This window comes from Tenrec ecaudatus, chromosome 4 (genome assembly GCF_050624435.1).
Source record: "Tenrec ecaudatus isolate mTenEca1 chromosome 4, mTenEca1.hap1, whole genome shotgun sequence".
Lineage (NCBI taxonomy): Eukaryota > Metazoa > Chordata > Mammalia > Afrosoricida > Tenrecidae > Tenrec > Tenrec ecaudatus.
The window spans coordinates 181,318,683-181,340,469 of NC_134533.1; the positions used below are offsets into that span (position 1 = coordinate 181,318,683).

General features: G+C 40.2%; 1 protein-coding gene and 1 non-coding gene across 9 annotated transcripts in view; one reads left to right on the forward strand and one right to left on the reverse strand.

Annotated features, from left to right (window-relative positions):
• RBMS3 (RNA binding motif single stranded interacting protein 3) overlaps positions 1 to 21,787 on the reverse strand; it is an 860,635-nt gene that overhangs the window by 731,450 nt on the left and 107,398 nt on the right. The window lies entirely within an intron of this gene.
• LOC142447466 (U6 spliceosomal RNA) lies at positions 6,036 to 6,142 on the forward strand. The gene has a single exon (XR_012784166.1). It is a non-coding gene; the product is annotated as a U6 spliceosomal RNA (small nuclear RNA).

Genomic DNA, 21,787 nt, shown 5'->3' on the forward strand with positions numbered 1-21,787 from the left:
TACACATTGTAATTTAAGCTAGAAAATGAAAGGGAAAAAAGAAAAGATTCAAAGAAAGGTTAGGGAGGAAAGAGATTTTGTGTATTGGTTTCTTGGCATTTCTGAGGGGGGAAGAGAAGTTATGGAGTCAAAGGGAAGGGAGTAGGTTCTGGGGATTTGGGTCTGAGGGTTGACCCCACAGTCTTTGGCTTCTTGTGGTAATGGGATGGAAGATGAAGGCCTTGCAGGTAGGCATTAAAAACAACTCACATCTTCTTACCACTTACTCAGGAATACCCACTCCTGTTACATCAATATCAACTCAGAGTGACCTCTTAGGACAGAGTAAAATTGGCCCTGGGGCAAATCGGAAGCCTGGCATTTCCCCCAAGGGGTAACTGGCAGTCAAACTGCTGAACTTGTGGGTAGGAGTCCAGCTCATAATCACTACACCATGAGGGATCCACTCCAGAACAGCCCTACAAAAACCTCTGGCATCTCTTTCTCCTGGAGGAGTGTGCCTTTCCATCCATGATGTTATGAATGACAAAGGCCATTTACTAGTTGTTAATGTTAGTGTCTACACAGTCACTGAGGAGGATCTCTTATGCAGACTTTACCTTCTGGAAGCACAAAAAAGGCAGGAAGTAGGGTGTCAGAGAGGGGGAGTTTTTCTTCCCCAGCACATTCATTTTTAATCCTGGGGAGTTAGGAGATCGTATATCTCTGTGCTTCCAGAGCACTGGCTTGGACAGCTGGAATTGTGGTGACAAGGAGCGTATGCTAATACTTTTTCATTTAACCAGAACAAGGTAATCTGAGCCAACTAAAAAGCATTCCTCCCCTCCTGGCGCTCACAACATTGAGGAATGTCCGAGTCCCTTAGGAGCCAGGATGTTTGAGACAGAGTAGCCTGGGAGGCAGGAAGCTGCTTGTTGGTTTCACAGTTCCCAGCCTCTGAAATGTCCCGGTCTCTCTTCTGACTTTTATTACTCTGACTGCAGTCGCTGGGACAGCATCACACTTTCCCTATGAATACTCTGAGGTTATGAATTATCCCCAGTGATCAGGTAGACATTTGGGGACACACGTGTTCCACCATTTTACATCACTGCCCTTCCAATCTTGTCAGATGTGAGCTCACAGTTTTACCAACTCCCTGGCTTATCTCTCTTAGGGTGGACACATGTCTGCTTGCTTCTTTTGTTTGTTTTCAAAGAAGGGTGGAATTCCAGCTTCACATTTCAGTTTTTTTTTCTCATTCTAATGTTACCAACCACTTCAGGGACCTGGTTCAAACTATGAGTTGAATGCTAAGTCCTCCCCAAATATGTGTTGTGAATTTTAACCCCTGTGGGTTAAGATCTCCATTTGCAAGTAGTGTTTTCTCTATTATGGTAATGAGGTTATATCAGTGTAAAATTGTTTTCAGCCAATCGCCTTTGAGATATAAAAAGTGCAGAAGCAAGCAGGCACAGTAGGGATGGGGGGTTGGGGAGACAGGGGTCAACACCATCTGCAGCAGAGGCAGACCAGTCTCCAAACTTAGGAATTATGGTATATGAATGGTTAGCTAAGGCAATTATTTCCCACTCACTCCGAAAGTCAATGTAAAGAAAGCCTTCCCCTGGAACCAATGCCCTGAATTTGAACTCCTTGCATCCTACATTATGAGAAAATAGATTGTTCTTGGAGGCCAATGTTTTGTGGCTTTCTGTTACAACAGCACTGAGAAACTAAGACAGTAAGTATGATAGATATATGACTAAACATTTTATATGCATTATCTTATTTAAATCAAATACTTTTATAAGGCAAGTAAAAATATTGTATCCTTTTAAAGATGAAATTGTTAAAACACTTTAAATAAAGGAAACTTAGGACCTCAGATCAAATTATTGATAAGTATCAAAGCCAGATTTTGAATTTGTATACTCAGGTTGCAGGGTGCCCGGCTAGTACAAATGGTTAGTGTACTCAAATACTCAAACACTGCCTGAAAGTTTAGAGGTTTGAGTTTACCCATAATACTCTCGGAAGAAAGGGCAGTCTAACTATGTCCCCAAAAGATCAGTCACTGAAAACCTTACAAAGCCCAGTTTTATTCTGACAGTCCTGGAATTACTATAAATTAGAGTCAATTTTAGGTCAACTGGTTTTGCTAGATTTCCAAAGCCTAGTTATTCTAGTGCCTGCACTAGACTGCCAGGTACTGGGTTAGGCACTATAGAATGAAGTCAAGTATGACAAATGGCTGAAATGAGTGCAAAGTCCAACAAAGAACTATCTATTTCATTGTAACAATACCTTCCTTTCTCTTGACACCAAAGTCCCACTCCCACGTACACGTACAAGAGTTTAAGTTTGAACCACAATAATTAAACTAGCAATTTGCATTGATTTTGAGAGTATACTAGTAGACTGAAAGGAGCGCTTCCAGGCAAATCAATTCACAAGTGTCACTGAAGAAAGATTAGTATTACAAAAATAACTTTCCCCAGCCTTCCCCACCCCTCCCCCCCGCCTTAAAGGCGTAAACAGCATCAGAAAACAGTGGTAGCCCAAAGCCGTGTATCAGTAGAACAGGGAATACATTACAAATCAACTCTTCCTCCTTAAAAGTTGAGATATCCTCACAGAATAAATAGTTCCATTGAAAGTTCTATCTTTAAAAACCAAAAGAAAAGTTTTATCTTTATGATCTAGAAAAGTATCTTTCACTTATATATGGAATCAAAATGGTCATAGCTATCTTGCCAAAGGTCAGCCTTCTATTTTTAGTAACAACTTTAAAACCAAAGGCATTATATTTTAACAGAATATATCATGTGTGACATTCTCACCTCAGAGATGAGAAGTCTATATCTGGACTCTACAATATAAAGCATATGTTTGTTTTGATTTATTTACAAGGTGGTAGAGGAAAAGGGAGTGAAATAAAAACAAGACAAATTCCTAATTTAACATACTCCTTGACTGTATAATAGCATTGGGAAAATTGACTTGGAAGATCACATTATAATTTAGGTCATTGCCTCTTCAATGAAAACAACAAGCTACTTCCAGGACCTCAGTAAACATGGCCATCAACCAGTAAATGCTATTTGATCCTTGCTGTTGCTAAGAGTCAATGGAAGAACTTCTAAAGCGAAGCTTCAGAGTATTGTTATTATATATTTTTATAACCCTTCCTTTTCCTCACCCACAGTGAACAAACTTCCTACGTGAGGCAATTTAGAAAATAAAGCAACATGACAAGACCTTTTAATCGTGAGAATACAAGAAGCAGTAAGGATCAAAGAAGAAATCAATGCAGCCATTTTCCCTCTCCCTTCTCACTCCCCCTACCTCATGAACCCTTCATCATTCATAAATTATTATTATTTTTGTCATATATTTCACTGTCCGATGTCTCCCCTGCCCTGCCTGTAGATCTGTAGAGATAATAATATGCACCAAAAATCAAGTCATTGAAAGATAGGCAATGAGTGAGAACACAGCTATGACAATAAAAAGGGAAACTAATTACCCATAGAAGAATAAATTAATTAAAAGAAAAAAATTAAAAAGAAAGAAAAACCTGTAAATAGATCAAGGTCTGATTTTTTTTCTCAAGGCGTGTCCTTCAGTCAGGTCCAATGGAGTACCAAGCTTTGGCCCCAGAGTCTGTCCTTTGTACTCCCTCAGGGGCTCCCTGCTCTGCTCCCATGGTTGCTGTGTCGCAGGATATCTGTTTTCATTCACGGTCCATGAAGCAAAGTATCTACGGCAAAAATTTCTTTCCTATCAGATAATTCGTTGGTGGTTGATTTGAAACTGACGTTTCCGCGTTTTTTACTAAGACAACATGGGAACAAAATGTCTCCCAATGGTCCGTAATTTTCTTGGATGTGACTTGTTTGTGGAAGCAGCTGAACTTTTCAAGAAGTGCAACCTTCAGAATATCAGACAGGCCTCAATGATTGCCAGGTGTAATGAAATGGCCATCTAGAGGTAATATCCCCTAAGCATCATGATCTTCTATCAGAAGGGGTCCTAATTCTCCACATTCAACCAAGTTCAAGAGACAGGCATATGCCACTGGCCCTCCACTAGGATGTACAGCTCTGAACTTCTTTCAGCGAAGAGAAGAGTCCTGTTCCACAGAGAAGGTAGAACACCAAACGTAGGAGGGGACCTTCACAACCACAAACCTGAACTAACCACTGCCACCCAGGACCGCATATCTGACTCACAGCGAGAGCCCTGGGAACAAGACACACCAGCCTCCCTAACCAATAGAGCAAAGGAGAGATACAGGAGTTTAGGGTCATCAGAATGGACTAAAAGCTAGCACATTTTACATAAAGTACTGCTGGCTCTGGATTCCTGCAAAATATTCGGATCATCACCACTTCAGCTACTCTGTGATTGTTTTCATCACTTGGTAATAATTATTCTATTCTTCATATTAATAGCACCAGAGAATCTGTCCCTTCCCATTGCCTCCAGCCTCCCTAGCCTATACCAATCACATGAATAACACTGTAAGAATCCATCCAGTCTTATTTTTGTAGACTGCTAAGTCAAGGGTAGAGGATTAAGCATTACCTTACTAGAGAGATAAGGGAGGGCAGACTGCTGGCCTAGTTAAGTTCATGTTCAAGTCTTCTAAAGCGCCTGACTGGAGACAGTGGTCATACATACCTAGCACTTACGCTGCCTTCCTTTCCCCACACGCACACACTCCCGGCCATCCCGCAGAAGAGCCCTGGGAAGGAGGCACAACTGTCCTGTGGAATTAAATGACTGGGTAGCCGTGTCCGTGGCCAGCACGGTGCCTGATGATCTTTTCCTTTTATTGACCTTTTTCTCCTGCTTACTTCCTTACAGGCCCAGGAGGAAAAGAGAAAGGTTAAAAAAAAATTTTTTTTAAAAACCGAGGAGGAAGAAGAAAGAAACTGCACTTTCAGGAGGAAAATTAGGAATGACACGGCACTTTTGAACATGATGTATCTGGTGGATTATCCAGAGACACAGGAGAGTATATTTAACACCTTATCTCATCCACAGAAGCAGAGCATATGGCTTAGAGCAAGACTTTGAACTATCTGAAGTGAAGGGTCATTTTTCTCCCAATCCATCAGGAGTCGGTTTGTGGTTCTACTGATCATGACTCATATTCAAGCCATGTCACATGCAATTCCACCTACTCTGACAATACCTAACCCAGTCTATGCTTCATTCCATGAAACAAGGCCACTGACGACACCTTTGCTGTCAATGTCTGTCCTCATCAGTCACAGACCAATAGTGAACAGCTGGCCGGCGGAGATTAGTCCGCAGACCACATCTGAGAGTACAGGATCCATGTCGTGATTGCTCCACCCGAGTCCTCCGCCATGATTTCCTTAAGAATGGGTCAAAAGGTAGCGCTGTGGCTGAGCACTGAAGTCGTAACCAAAGTTGGGCCACCTGTACTCTGAAGGAGAAAAGCTCTGGCCAGCTGCTCCAGGAATATTTCATCCAGGAAAACCACGGGGGACAGTCGCAGTCCATAAGGCCTGTATGCTCTATAACTTCTCGCTGAGTCCAATCCACTCACAGACACAAACAATAGAAGTACGGATGATGTCAGCACACATAACAGAGTTCCTTATCACCCCTTGTGTCTTTTGTAAAATGATGGCACAAATACTTCGCTCAAAGGTTTGGTGTGACAATGAAAAGAGTGAACATTAGTAAGTAATTTGAACTATTGAACCGGTGCCTGTGGATCTCAAAATGGGTAAAGCATTGCCATCTAGTTAATTCCGACTCATAGCAACCCTAGAAGACAGGAAAGAACTGACCCTGTGGGTTTCCAAGATGATAACTGTAGGGGAGTAGAGAGTCTCTTCTTTCTCCCACAGATCAGCTGCTGGTTTCAAACAGCTGACCTTGTTGTTAGCAGCCCCATAACCAGCACAGGACAAGTAGTAGAACATATCAGCATTCCTTGCCACATTTAAATACCCTATAAAAAACAAATACATCTTAAAAGAAATATAATGTAAATGCCTCTTAGAAGCAAGGAAGTGTTTGCTTCAGCAACACATGTGCTAAAATTGGAACGATACAGAGAAGATTAGCATGGCCCCTGCGTAAGGATGCCACGCAAATTTGTGAAGCGTACCATATTTAAAAAAAAAAAGAAGCAAGGAAAACAAACTTTGGGCAAATCATTAAGTTGCATTGCTAGAAAAGGGTCTAGGTATCATGCTTAGGAAAGTAGAAGGTCAGATATAACAGAAAAACCCTCAGTAAGATTGATTGACCAAAAGACCACAACAATAGAACCAGACACACTATAATCATTCAAATGGTGTACACCAGCATAATAATCCATTTTATGTGCTCTGTATGAGACAAAGCTAACTGAACAGCAACACCACCACCAAAGGAATAAGTAAGTTCATATGATTTAAAATGCAAGTGTAAAAGGCCACCAAAAACAATTAGTTGCAGATATGCGAGATATTAATAGTAAGATTAACAGTGTTCAGGGAAGAACAGAGTATCTGGGAACTCTGTCCTTCCTGTGCAATATTTCTATAATCTATAACTCCTTTAAAATAATATCAATTAAAACAAAAATGAGAGTTCAGGTAAGGTGCTAGAAGTAGTCATAATCCATTTATATAAACAGATATTATCTTCAAAGGCAAAACCTTACATTGAGGAGAAACTGCTAGAATCTAAGTTGCGCACAAGAAAAGCAAGGATGACCAAGAAAAGAGAGCTCACCTGTATGTGTGGGGGACACAAAGGAGGTATAAAAATCAATTATGCACACATTCACAAACACACACACACGGGTGTAATTCCCCCACTAACCATCCAGTAACCTCCTGATATTATTTAATCTTCAATCTGGCTGAAAGTTCTTGAGTAATACATGAACGGCTACTCATTTGGGTCTCTTGCTCATGACCTTTCTGCTCCCTTTGTCTCCTCTGGAGTCCCTAGACTCTTCCCTCTGTCAGGCATGCCCTCCTCTGGAACGTGGCAAAACTCAATCACTGTCAGGTCTCAAACAGGAGGATGTCTCTTCTTGACGGTACTGACAAAATCAGGTCTCCCCTCTCGGGAGCTCAGGGGATTGTGTGTTGGGCCGCAGTGTGTACCCACCACCAGCCATTACAAGGGTGAAAGGGATCCTCCTGTTCCTGTAACGATCCCTCGGAAACTCACAGAGCTAGTTCCCCTCTGTCCTATAGAGCGTCTCTGAACCGGAATCACCTGTACGGTAGTGAGTTTGGAGTTTGGGTTACTATTGTCCATCCTTATCCCATGCTTATTTCTTTTATAGATTCTTTATAACAACTAGAAATCATTTATTTGTCTGTGGACACTTTGCTTGTCTACCTCAATAGACATCAAGCCAATACATTTAGTTTTTATTATTAAACCCCATACCCAGGTGAATCTCTAGCATAGAGTAATTATTCAATAAATGTGATTGAATGGACTAAGTACATTTCTGTATTCATATAAAATACAGTTTATTCATCTTCTTTGCCCTTCATGCTAACTTTGCAACACCTTGAAAAATTGCTTTTGTGATTTTATCACTCGTTCAACTTTTACTGGATCACAAATACGTATAACTTTTACTGGATCACAAATACGTATCAGTGTTTTTAGGTGAAAGAGATACAATGAACCATCAGGCCATTGCTTTAAAGAATCTGAGAGTAAAAGGACAAACTTATAACCTTATAAAATACAACATGTGTTATATTATATTTGATCCTCAGTATGTGTGTGGGTGTGTGGATAAAACACAGGAAATTCAGGAGAAAGCAGAAAATTGCAGAAATAAATATATCACGATAAATTTAAAATAGGCTATAAATCGGAGTTTGACCTTGAAAGAACATCTGCACACAGACAAATTAGAGATGATGCTATAGAAGTATGAGTTAAACCAGCAAGTCTGTTTCTAATAAAATCAAGAGAGAGATTTTATCCTGAATCCCAATGGAGCTTATTTGGAAAACGAAGTTACCTATTTCGATATAAAATTGTTTTTGTTTTAATGCTGATGCTGTACCTAATGATAAAGAATGAGAAGACCGGAAGAAATCATTTTAAGAGTTTCAATAAAATTCTGATGTATCCAAGACAGTATCTCAAACCAATTAATATCTGCATGTAAAAGAACATACATAAGAATATATGTTTATATATATAATATCAGAGAAAAAGTTCATTAAAATAATCATATGCACCAATCTATTTGCATGTTTATTATCTTTGCTTGTACCAACTAATACCGCTTGGCTAGCCAGTAAAGTATGAATAATACTTTACAGCTGTAGGTTGATAACACTTTTCAAAAATTATCTCATCAACATTATCTCATTTAATCCTCACAATACCTCAGTGAGATAAATGCATAGGTATTTTTATCTCGATTGCCCAGAGAAGACAGCTGATAGAGAAATGTGAAGGGATTCCTGTAAGGCCGCAAAGCTCATTAGAGGCAGATTAGGGATGGTTCTCAGTATTTCTCCCATGATCACATTGGCCCTCCCTTGGCAACCAGTCCCCACTAGAAGAATCAGGACCACGGTGTATTGATGTTGCGATGTTTGAAATGGCGTCTGTGTTCAGCTGCTGAACAAAAGCACATGCAAGCGAAGATTCACTACTATTCCAACAAGACCCTGGCTGAAAAAACAGACTTCACGTCACCTAGACTGAACACTAAGCCATGGTGTTTTTCATCGAAAGTTAGACACTGAATTTGGAAGGTCAAAGAAGAAGTGACGCATGGAAATGACGGGGCTGGCAAAGAATATTGACAACACCCTTCTCTGTCAAAATAATACACAAATCTCTCTTGGAAGAAGTACAACCACAGCGCACCTGAGAGGCAAGGATGTCAAAATTTTATCTCATGTACTTTGCACAGGTGGTTAGGGGAGACCAGTTCCTACAGAAGGACATTATGCTTGCTTGGTAAAGTAGAGCAGGGGAGCAAAAAGAGGAAGATTTTAGACAAGACAGATCGAAACAGTGCCCACAGTGATGGGTTCAGCATAAGAACAATTGTGAGGAGGGCAGAGACCCAGGAAGTGCTTTGTTCTGTTGAACATAGGGGTTGTTATGAGTTAGAACAGAACCGCGGACACCCAACAGCAACAGTAGGGATCAAATGTGTGTACCCCCACAAATGTGCTGATCAGCAAAACGAAACCGTTCACAGATATGATTCTAATGAACAAACAACAAAAACTCACTGCCATGAAGTCCAGGCTGAGCATAGCGACCCCCTGCGGAGTTTCAAGACTGCACCTGTTTATGAGTGTAGAACGCACAGGGATTCTCCCGTGGAGCTGCTGATGGTTTCGCACTGCCAACCATGTGGACCACAGCCTAACGTGAGTATCTCCTTCGTTGATGTGGACCTGTATCAGTTTGCTCAGCACCTGCTTCAGTGGATGTGGGAGTATGACTGAGAAGGAGATGATCCCTTTGCCGGCTTACATGGATTGGTGGAGAGGCGAACGCACAGGCTCTGAGTCAAGTCAATGAAATTTCTCAGCAGTACCGTATTCAGAGAGACACATGCAATCCATGCACTGGCACCCAGCACTGTGGGGCACAGAGAACCCCAAGAACAGTGAACACAGGTTGGTTGTGCAGGCAGCAAGGGGGAAGGAGAAGACACTGGAGGTTTTGCCTGGGCCAGCGTGTCTCCAGCTTGCCTCCTTCACAGCATCATTTGAAAGCCTTGAGGAATCTCCTTGCCAATGTCTCACTCCAAACCAATTAAAGCTGAACTTCTAGGTGGAACTAGTTCTCGGTAGGTCATACAGCGCACCAAGTCATTCCAAAGTTCATGCATGTGTGAGGACTACTGGTGCTTTGGGTAGGAGCACACTGCTGCAGCTAAGAGTTCTTCATTAACTGATAAAAGTGGAGCCTCACAGAAAGAAGTCAAAAGGGGAGTGAAAAAAGATGCTGATTTAGCAAAGGGCATTTGATTCAACAGATTGTGTCTTTCCAACTGTCCCTGTGAAACCTTTGGTAGTACCACCTTGATGCTACTTCGTGTGCATAGGAGTGGGGTCAATGGAAATGGGGATTTGCAGCATGCATACAATACCAAGATGGGAAGGAATGTGCAGTAGCAAAGCACTACCACATACTTAAGCACATACATGACCATTTGCGAACATATCTTCTAGAGCATTAGAAAAACTCAGTAAACTCATGCTGTTTCAGATTTTGAGTACTTATTAACATTGTCTCTTTAGTCTCATTTATTTAATTGTAAGGTTTTGATACTGCACCTTTATAATGACAATGTTTAAAACCTTTCATGAAGTTTCTTGAAAAGCAATTTTAAATGGCTCTCGCAAGCCAATAGGAGCTAAGCGAACAAATGATAGCGTCTTCGCTTTAATACTCATCTTTTTATAAATCAACTCACAGTTACGGAAATATTTTATTTGGGTTATGAACGACTGGCTTTCCAAATTTGAGTGTCTTGTTCTTCAGGCTCTTTGCCATTTGGGATTGCTTGTACCTTCAGGATGGGGGAAAGTCAAGGTGAACAGCGACCCTAGCACAAACCCTTTTCATTTCCTGCCAAGTCCTTGGAATTCCCAGCCCCTTCATCAAAACTTCTACCCGCAGCAAGTCTGCAAGGCTTTCTGAGTCTCTTTGCCTCACTGCATTATGTCTAATGCTGACCACCCAACCACAAGCACACGTTTTAAGGCTTCCACACTCCCTAGGCAGGATGCTAATACCCCATTTGATGTGCATCATTGTGGCTAGCATTCCACTGTCATTTTTAATGCGGAAGGGGCGTTGATTACTTCTGAGAACACTACCCACCCCCACCCAGCCCTTTTCAAACAGCAAAGCCTAGAATTTCATTTCCTGCAAACTGGCGCTCCAGAAACCAGCAGGATGGATATCACCAGTTCAGTCCTGGAAATGACAGGGCGTTTTCCAAAGGGATCCCTGGAGGCTCAATTACTTGATACTTCTTGGCTTGGTTTCAGATGTTCGCTTTCCTCCTGTCTCCAGCCCAAATCCTAAGGACCTTAACCACTGATAACAGTCTGCAAACCAGGGAAGTGATCATTACCAGTTCTTCAACCAACACCCAGAGCTTCCTTCCCACAAGTCTTGGGGCCAAGATTGACTCTTTACATCTTTTAGTTAATTGATTCAATTTGTTCCATTTCCATTCACTTTCTTTTCATGAAACACAATTATTCATCACATATGTGCTTCCAGGAGGTTAGGGAGACTGCCCAGCTGGTATTATTGAGGAGCCAAAATTTCTTTTAAGAGGAGACCAAAAAAAATCCTTGCCTTGGCTAAACATTATCCTCTTCCCCTGCCCCATTCCCGCCCCACCCCACCCCACCCCCAGTTCCAGAAAGCTGGCTTTAGCCAGAGTAACAGGGCTAAAGATTCACTGGATTGCACATGACTAATGGGTGCTAGAAGCAACATGACTGAAGGAATTCGAGACTAACACATCGAGATACCAGGAATTCCCCCATCTCACTCCAGATAGTCACTACATTATGAGAACCCCAAATGATCATCCATGATATTAATCCAAGCACTCTGCTTATGGTGAGGAGAAAAAATACAAACAAACATCTTTAGGAGAAAAAAAGTTTGAGTGTGATGAAGCATGAGTTAATGTCTCCATTTTTCCTTCTAAAATCTAAAACTTAGATTTATTAAAATAGAAATGTCAAATAGAAAAAGCTACAACTGTGGAGCACATGCCATCTTCGAGGCCCTGCTCTAAGGATTTAGCCTGCTTTCTTGTTCGCCTCCCAATGACTTTACAATCAAGCGGGGTTAGGTTCTATTATCATCTCCATTTAATAGAGAGGCTCTTTTTTCTGCAATGGCAGAGGGACATCTCAATTACTGCTATCTTTCTTCCGTCCCCAGGGGAGAGTGTTCTTCATCTCCTAGAGTCATTTATTTGTAGAGGAGCACCAGTAAAATAAAGAGGGAGGAACTAAAAGCCACGACTTGAAAACACTGCAATCGAAACAGAAGTCGAGTGGAATATATACATATTATATACATAAATGTATACACATATATTACTCATCGGTTCATGAAGATATTGGATCGGTGGCTACAAGCAAAGCCAATCTTCTTTTTCTTTTCTCACATTACAGAAATGTTCACAGGAATTTCTGAAATATTCCTGTTTGTTTATTTACTAGATAATTAATCAACTTATCCATTAAATAATTTGGGAAGCTAGAGTACAGAAAGATAAATGGGGCACCAGGATTGGAGGTGGGCTTAATAGCAATCTGTGATGGGTAGATGATACAACCTTGCTTGCTGAAAAGAGGAAGACTTACAGTACTTTTAGCTTTCCATATGGATTGTAACTAAATGGGAAGAAAATCCAAATCCTCACAACTGAACGAATGGGTAATATCATGATACACGGAGACATTTTGAAATTGTCAAGGATTTCATCCACCATTAATGCTCATTGAAATAGCCATCAAAGAATCAAAGTACACATTGCATTAGGTAAATCTGCCCCAACACATCCTTAAAGCGTTGAGAGCGAGGACTTCACTTTGAGATCTAAGACACCCCTGACCCAAGCCATGGTGTTTTCAATCGTGTCAGCTGCATGTGACAGATGAGCATTGGCTAAGGAAGACTGAAGAGCCATGCACTTGTATTATCGTGCTGGCAACAATTATTGACTGTACCATGGGCTGCCAGAAGAACAATGACATTTGTGTTGGAAGACGTACAGCCAGAATTCTCTTTAGAAGTGAAGATGGCAACCCTTTTCCTCATTCACTTTGGGCACGCTGTCAGGGAAGCCCAGACCCTGGTGAAGAACATGTTTGGTAAAGCACAGGGTCAGTAAAAAGGAGGAAGACCATCTAGGAGGTAAGTAGACAGAGTGACGACAACAATAGGCTCAAACATAAAACTGATTGTGAGGATAAATCGTGACTATGCATTCTCTCTCTCGCTCGCTCGCTCTCTGTCTCGCTCTCGCTCTCGCTCTCTCTGTAGTATGCAGGGTTGCTATGCATAGGAACCCACTCAAAGGCACCTCATTCCAAGACTCAGTAATGACTGGAAGCCAATATGTATGGCGCCTCTCCCACAACTTTAATGAGAGATTTTTAACTATGTTTATAAATCTATGTTCCAGAATAATTATCTTTCATTTAAAAAGAGATAATGGTACGGGACAATGCTTTCTTTTCATATGCAGCTCATTGGCACACTGGCTCCTTCTCTTAAGTGCTGGGTTGATAGGGGTGCTGCATTCTCTTCCTGGTCCTCTGTAGTATCATCTCCATCTCCATTCTGGACCCTCTGGCATGATGCCTTATGTAAATGTATATATACATCAAGACAAATTTACCTGTGTCACTCTCTGCTGCTCTCTGCCATTCTGTGCCCACATGCTCACATTCACAAAAATACTTAACTGGAACCCTCATGTTTAATTGTGCACGGCTCTCTCATCTGCTCACTCAGTAAAGCACGTGTGTGCTTCCAACCTGGATTTGGAAATGAATATGTAAATTCACTCTTGGAGAATACCCTCCCCTAGCCCACCAAGTATACCCGTTTGTCTTATCAATATCAGGCATCTCTCCACTCAATTAGAAACCTAACCAAATGCCTCTTTCCCCCTTTCAATGATGAACTACCTAAATATATCCCCTTGCCCTTACCTGCGTCCTCGAACTCTGATTTTCAAAACTACCACCACCAACCCCAACCACTGAGCATATTGAGATAATTTTTAGGTGGGCTGTGAGTGTGTGTGCATGTCAGAGAAGCTATTTGGTGTCTGACTTCCAGTAGTTTCAGAAGGATGCGGAAGGACACAGTAGCTCTGTAATGCCGACCCTGCTCAGTGCGAGAGTTCTGAGAAAACAAAGGCAGCATAAAAACAAAAAATGAAAATGGCATCAGCGATCATGACATTCAGACATTCTTATACCTCTCTTTTGAAATGTCAGCTCCTCCCGACAGCTGTATCCAGCCACTGGAGGTAAGAAATGTTTCTATTTGTGAATCACTCCAGCCTCTGCCACATAGGAGGACTTCAAACAGCCATCAGTAAACAGCGCTCTCACCACTCCAGCCCAGACTGAATTCTAATCAAGGTCTTTTAAATGTCATTGAACAAATCTATATACCATGGATTGCTTCTTGCGCGCCTCTGGCCAAAAACTATTCAGTGGGTCATTCATTATTTTTAGAAAACCCAAACACTCCACACTAACAGTATAAATTATAGCACATCTAGACGCAAGTCTGGGCATTCCTTGTGATTTAATCATAGAACTTAAAAAGCTTTTAATTATTCCTCCTTTGGTGATTTGATTTATTACACACTCTGAGTCTAGGTGTCTTATGCATGGAGAAGCCAGGTGTGTGAGTATGTCCGTACTAACCGATAGAAAGGACAGCGTCTGAATATGCTTTAAGAGCAAAGTACTATGATCCCAGGAACATGCATGTTGAATTCAAAAGCATTATAATATATAGAAATCAGAAGTACAACAATTTATTGAAAGTCAAATATTTACTAGGATATAAGATGGATTTCCAGACTGAACAGCACTTTCGGGGAAAAAAACTGTTTATGTAAATGTTGAGATGTGAGACACAGCACCATAGGGCAAATAAGTTGATAGACTCAACTAGACCCCTCTTAATACAAACGTCTCTCATGGCCTACTTGCCCCATCAAAAGAAGTCACTGGGAAGGGACAGAACAAGCAGGCAACTTGGCTGTTGGTGTTTTATGTCTGTGGACACGCATCTACATATAGCTTGCCTCTCCATCATCCCTAATTGTACAAAAAGACAACCAAGAGCCATTAATCTGTACTATTTGCTAGAGAAACATAATTTTAGATGTTGAGAAAATGATCAGTTAAGAAAGAACATGGATGTCTACATTGATTAATTGTCTACATTGGTTCTGCTGAATAATTCAAGTGGAGCTGCTTGGGAGGCTTGGAATTCATATTGGGGACAGGGCTGCTTCTCGAGTGCGGTGGGAATTCTCTGTGGTGCAGAGTTGGAACTGGACAATGTGACCTAGGAGGCTGTCTTCACTGTTAGCATCTTGGGATCTCTTTACTGGGCACAGCACTGGGCTCTTAACCTCAAGGTCAGCAGTTCAAACCCACCAGTCGCTCCACATAGGAAAGCTGAGACTGCCCGAGGCCAGAAGATTCTTTTTCAGAAACACTGAAGAATAGTGCTGCTCCATCCAATGTACAGTCTCTGTAAGTCCAAAGCAACTCCATGGCAGTGAGCTTTCCTGGCCAGAAATGATTTCATACAGGTTTATTTCTATAGGCCATTTTTTATTCTACAGAGCTGTCTCATATTTCTCTTTTTCTATCTTATTAGAAGGAATAATCTTTCTATTCTCTCACTTATTTATGGCATTTTCCACCTTGTCCCTATGCTCCCTCCTTTCTGGATGCAACCCAACCATCACCAAGAGAAACAGAAGGAACCTTAAACAGTTCTATTTATTAGCCCAACTTTATTTCTTCGTCTTTCTTTCGTCACCACTCCTAACCAGCATGAGTTTGCACCACTCCTAACCAGCACGTGTGTGAACCTGCATGTAGGTGTTTTTGAAGGGTTGAGAACAGTGGTTTATGAGTGTTTCATCTAAACTATGGGATACAGACCTAAGATTTAAAACAATAGTAAAAATTGTGAATATCACAGATCAAAATATCCAGACAGTTCTGATACTATTTCTATATGTTCTCTTTAGATTTACAATGAAGTTGGACTTTTCATTTCTTTTTCCATTTGCTTTTTTGTAAAACACAGATAATCATCAATCCCCCTTTGATAGTAGTCATGAGGAACTAGCTCACATCAAACATTCTAGAATTAAGTAATTAAGTTAATAACTATTTACCAGGCATCTATTAAGTGCAAGGCAATCAATGAGGCATCATCAGGAAATACGTGATAACAAATCTGGTCCCCTGCCATTGGCTCCAGCAAGCACAGATGGACCTGCTTTATTTTTAATGCCGTCTGCATGTCACTGATGACACATCCAAGTCTCCAGATGATCAGGTCAACTACCAGCAGAGTTAGTTTACTCCATAGTATTCTATCAGATTTGCTCCACGCACGAGTACCGGGACCTTAGTAGACCTTTTACACAAACTAATGCAATCACAAACTCATGCGATGCTGTACTTGTCTCTAACTTAGGTTGATGGCAATCTATTTTAAAAGAAAATTAAATAAATTGATGACCATATAACTACCTCAAATCTAACTGCAAAAAGACATTCTGCCATTCTCTAATGCAGGGATTAAAGAAAGTGTTATAATTTCAGCAAGTTTCATATTCAAATGAGCCTCTCTGTCTAACAAGAAGAGGCAACTATGACTTTCTTATTTGTAATAAAATGGAAATCTCCATCATTGTTTTATGACTATTTGAACTTTCTGTCCTCAATATTTCCTTGGTTTTATTGGCTTAGAACAGAGGAAAAATGCATAATAAGATAAAGTGCACTGTTGTCCTTCCTGATTAGCAATAATCTACTTGTAGAGAAAGTACATTACTGTCTTTTATTTTCAAGTTACATAAAAACAGTTGATTAAACAGAGAGAAATATTCTGCTTGCCCCCTTTTAAAATTTGTTTATATTTTCTTCGTAGAGGATATATATTCTTTCTGAGAGAAATAGAAAACACATAAAGTCAGAAAGAAAAAAAAAACAATCATGTTTTCATCAATAAATATGATCATCTTTTAAATGTATTTAATTGTGGGGTTTTTTTTGCACTTATGTTTTTAATAAATTAAATAACGTGATGTTTTCCTGATTGTGGTCCATACATTTCACTACAGAAATTTTAGGAAATACAAAATTCTATAAAAGAAAAAATACATCATCTGTGAGTCTACCACCACTGCTTATTTTGGCATATTCCTCCTGAGCCTTGACTTCAAGATTCTCAAGTCTCATCTCCTTCCTTAGTCCCTTTCTGTCCCTTTGTTACAAACAGGGCCCAATTATTTTCAGATCACTAAATATTCTTCTCAAACATGTACTATAATAGCAATGGGACACTTATCAAGATATATAATAAAATGCTTGCATATCCCTAGAGTTAGGAGAAATAGTTTTTCTGTTTACAATACATGGTGCGGTGTTCTGTATAACAGGGTTAAGGCGCTCCGTTACTAATAGGCCTGTTGGTGGTTTGAACTGACCAGCTGCTCCACAGGAAAAAGATGAGACATTCTGTTTCCATATAAATTACAGCCTTGGAAACCCCAGGGAGAAGTTCTACTCCACCCTATAGGGTCAATATGACCAGGAATCAGCTCGATTACAATGGGCTTTGTTTTTAATTAATGCTCAGATGCACACCATTTTTTCCTTACCATTTACATCTCCAAGTATATAAATAAAATAGAATACTCATTCCAATTGTATAAACGTGTTGAAGAAGAATCCCCAAACCACTCTTGTCAGATTTCATCTGAGGCGTACCCCAGCGGGTGTCCAAGTCTGAAGTGTTTAGGGATGTAGACTTCCCCGTTCTTGCGCAGGGGAATTTGGTGGGTTTGAACCATTGACCTTTGGATTATCAGAGGAGTGCTGTGCCACTGGGCCTCCTTATACAGAGTCCTCCTCCCTTAAGTAGGTTCTTGGGTTTTACTTTGAAAAAGCAAAGCTTTCCGTTAAAGTTTACAAATGATTGTTTTCCAAAGCCCTCCTCATATTGCATTATTTACGGGAAATTTCCACGTGGGATGCCGGAGGCTTTTTCCAAAAGTTCTGCTTGAAAATTGCAACGGAGTGCAAGAATTTCCATATATATGAATAGGTGCTTTGGATGATCTTAACATTGATATAGTAGAAGTTGGGAGGGTCAGACTCTATTACGAAATATTAAAAATTATTCTGCATTCTCTTTCATTTCCATTCCCCTTGTGAAGTCTATTTTCATTAATTAGGTCTTATCTGTTTTACTGAGCTCTGAGAAATTGAGAAAAAGGAGGGCTGTGTAGAGCAATAGCAATCCAAACTCCACACATTATTTTAGGCATCGGTGACTCCATGAAGTCATTATTCTGGGGAAACTTCGGACGAAAAAAAGCAGTCGATAATCCCAATACTTCACATTACAGGAAAATGGAACAAATCATAAAAGGACGAGGCACCTGAAGCTTAAAATGCCTTTGTACAAAGTGGTTTAATTCATTATTCTAATGGCTTTCCCAGCATGATACTCTCACTAGGAGATACACATCTCTGCATTTTATAAGGCAGCAGAGATTGGGCTCTTCCTGAAGGACTCTCGTGGCTGTTTTCGGAGCGGCTTTTAATAGATGGAAAAATAGAAAGTACGTAAAAAAGACTCAAAACTGATACTATACACACTACTTTGCTACTAGCTGTCTTAACCAGTATTCCTCAAAACGGAAGCCAACTTTGACCGGCAAGTGCGCATTAAAATATTTTGGATTTTTTTGCAAAAATTATTCATATTTCCCCCTCAATCTGTAGGTGAGAGGTTTGTGTTTGTGTTAAAATTTCCATGATGTTCCCTCTTCATTAACTGTGACTGTAACAAACACCTTTAGAGCCTCAAAATTTTGTCCTTCTTTGTTTTCTCATTCTTCCGAATACATTTCCTCTTCAGGTTTCTGCTGATGTCTTCATGTAATTGTAAATGTCTATGGACATATATTTATAGAACTACTCAACACATAATGTGCGCAATCTAAATGTCTTCTTTGGAGAGTTTTTGTTAGGTTATTGCAGTAAAGATGCTGCTTCCCAGAGCTGTTGTCAGCCTTAGGCTCCATAGAGTTGTTTCTGACTCACAGCAATTCTACTTACAACAGAGAGAAACACCACCCAGCCCTGGGGCATCTTCACAAGTGTTCCTATGTTTGAGCCCCATGTTGCAGCCATGGTCAATCCATCTTGTCAAGAGTCTTCCTCTTTTTCTCTGCCCCTCTACTTCTCTAGGCACTGGACTTCCTGATAACAACGTTGGCAAATTCAAATAACACGTTATTGTCCATTTTATCCAGCTTAAATATATGAGGGCACCCCGACCCACCCAAACAAATGGAATTATGCAGGGTGGAACAGATCTTTTATAGTACATATTTTTCCCAGCTAGATGAGCATTGAGCAACTCACTCAGAGTTAGTGCACCCAGTGGCATCACCTGGGAAGGTTCTCTCTGGTCACCTTGAACTTTTCTGGAAAAGCAGTTTTACATTTAAATCTCATTTTTTGTGACGGCTGATTTCAGAGAACAAATGTGACTGTGAAATTTAGTTTCCTGCTCAGACAAAAAAAATGCCACAGAAAACTGTTGTGATGTTGAATACATCTTACAAGGACAGTGCTATGGGAAAGCTGACGTGTAGGAGGGCTTTTCTCTTTTCAAAAAAGGTGAAATGCAAACTGTTGACAAACCTCATTCTAGACACCTGTCAACTTCCCGAAAGGAAAATGTTGACTTGTTGTGCATGTGGAGTTGGTTCCACCAGGTCAGTGTTAATCAAGCTTTCTACTTAGAGGTTCTAAAAAGATTGCATAACAGTGTATGACAAAACAATGCACCTGCTCACACAGCCATCTCAGTGTGTCAGTTTTGGGGGAAAAAACAACCCCATGCACCTGACACTCCTGACCTCACTCCATGTGACTTCTTTTTTGTTTCTGTGAATGAACAGGGACATGAAGGGACAGTGGTTTGATGATGTAAAGAGGTGAAGAAAATATGCTGCTAGCCATCCAAACAGATGAGTCTGAAAAATGTTTCCAAGAATGGAGTCACAGATTTGACCAATGTATTAAGTGTAATGCAGAGTACTTTGAAGGTTCTAAGGCTGTTTTGTAAAAAAAAATCAATGAAATACACAGCTTTGAGAAAAATTCTGGTTTTGGTGGGTATCCCTTGTGTATCATATACTGTGCTCCATTTCTTCTCAAGACATAATGGATTAGCACCAAGATCACACTTGGATGAAGATATTAGATAAAGAGGATTGAAAAACTGGCTGCAAAAATGTAATCAAACAATAATTGTGAGGGTGACACAGGGTAGGGAAGTGCTTCCTTCTGTTGTGCCTAGAGTTGTCATGAGTTGGAACAGACTCAATGCATCTCACAACAATAATAATAAAGACAAAAGAGATAACAACAACAATAACAACAATAATAAGATTTAAACCAAACCAGCTCACAGGCAATGATCTACATCTGATTTGAATATAAAGCTAGTGTGAGATGCTAGAGACAGACTTGAATCTAGCAGAAGTCAGTCTCAGGCAGATGAGAGTGAGGAAGAGAATTCAGGTGGCCTAAAATCTCAAAAGCAAGGAAATCATGTATTAAAATAAATAAATAAACATGTTAAATAGGACTGAAGATGAAATGTTCTCCCAGATGGCACTCTGCACAACAGGCTAAAGAAATGTAATACTACTGAGCTATCTTTGACCTAGGGAACAATTCGAAAATCAGTGTAAACTCAAATATAGTCAATATGACATTTACCATAAGTCATTTGTGCAGTATACAATTTATATTGCCTGTTTTAGAGGAGAAGGTGTAGCAATGTGAAAATTGCTCAACCTTCAACACGTATTGAGTGCATTATCTCAGTCTAGCTGCCCAGCAATTTGATGCAATGGAGCTATCAGTAACAATTTGTAGTAAAAAAAAAGAGATGACTGTAGTCACATCAGAGTACCTGAACACATGCAAAAATTCATTGACAAGTGCATGTATGCTTTCCAGGGAAGATTATTGAATGCATTTTAGACCAATCACAGAAATTTGTACAAATTACCAAATTGCAAAAAGTTGGCTAATTTAACAATGATATTGAACATACTATTCTAATACGCAAAGTCGAAAAACGGTCAATGCAACAGGAACAGCGGTTGGTGTAAGACATGAAAAAATTATAAGTTATCAGGGGTTCATGAGAGAGGGAGGGTGGGGAAGAGGTGGGAAATGAGGAGCTGATATCAAGGGCTCAAGTAGAAAGTAAATTTTTTGAAAATGATGATGGTAACATGTAAAAATATGCTTGACACAATATATATAAGTATGGATTGTGATCAGAACTGTAAGAGCCCCTGATAAAATGATTTTTTAATGCAGTTCTTTATACACTGACTATGGATCTCTTTTGATTAAACTCTTACTGAAGAACTATTTTAAAATGGTCTGGGAAATTGTGAATCCTTATTTAAAAGAAGGAAAATTGCTAAGATCACTTATTGCATCGTCTTGACAAATGAAAGTTTAACAAAGCATTTGGAAATAAGGATATCATCAGTTCTCCAGTGGGTTTGTTGGCCTAATAAATTGCCTTAAGAAAACAGATTCTTCCAATCTTAAACAAAACACAAAAAATAATTGCCAACAAATAAATTCTTACATGTCCTCTCTTGGCCCTATAAGACAGAGTAGAACTCCCATACAGAGATCCCAAGGTCTGTAGTCTTTAAGGAAGCCAACCGCCATCTCTCTCCAGCTGGTGGGTTCCATGCATCAACTTTTCAGTTGGCAGCCAAGCACTTAACCGCTGTCCCACCAGAGCTCCTTCTTAAGGAATTACTATGATCACTCACTGCACAACCAGATACCACAGCCTTGACCAAGCAGACAACCAACCAACAGAAAGTATTTCCATCTCCACTTTATTGCGAGTGTTGGGAAGCCACTGTACACAGCAGCTATTCAATCAA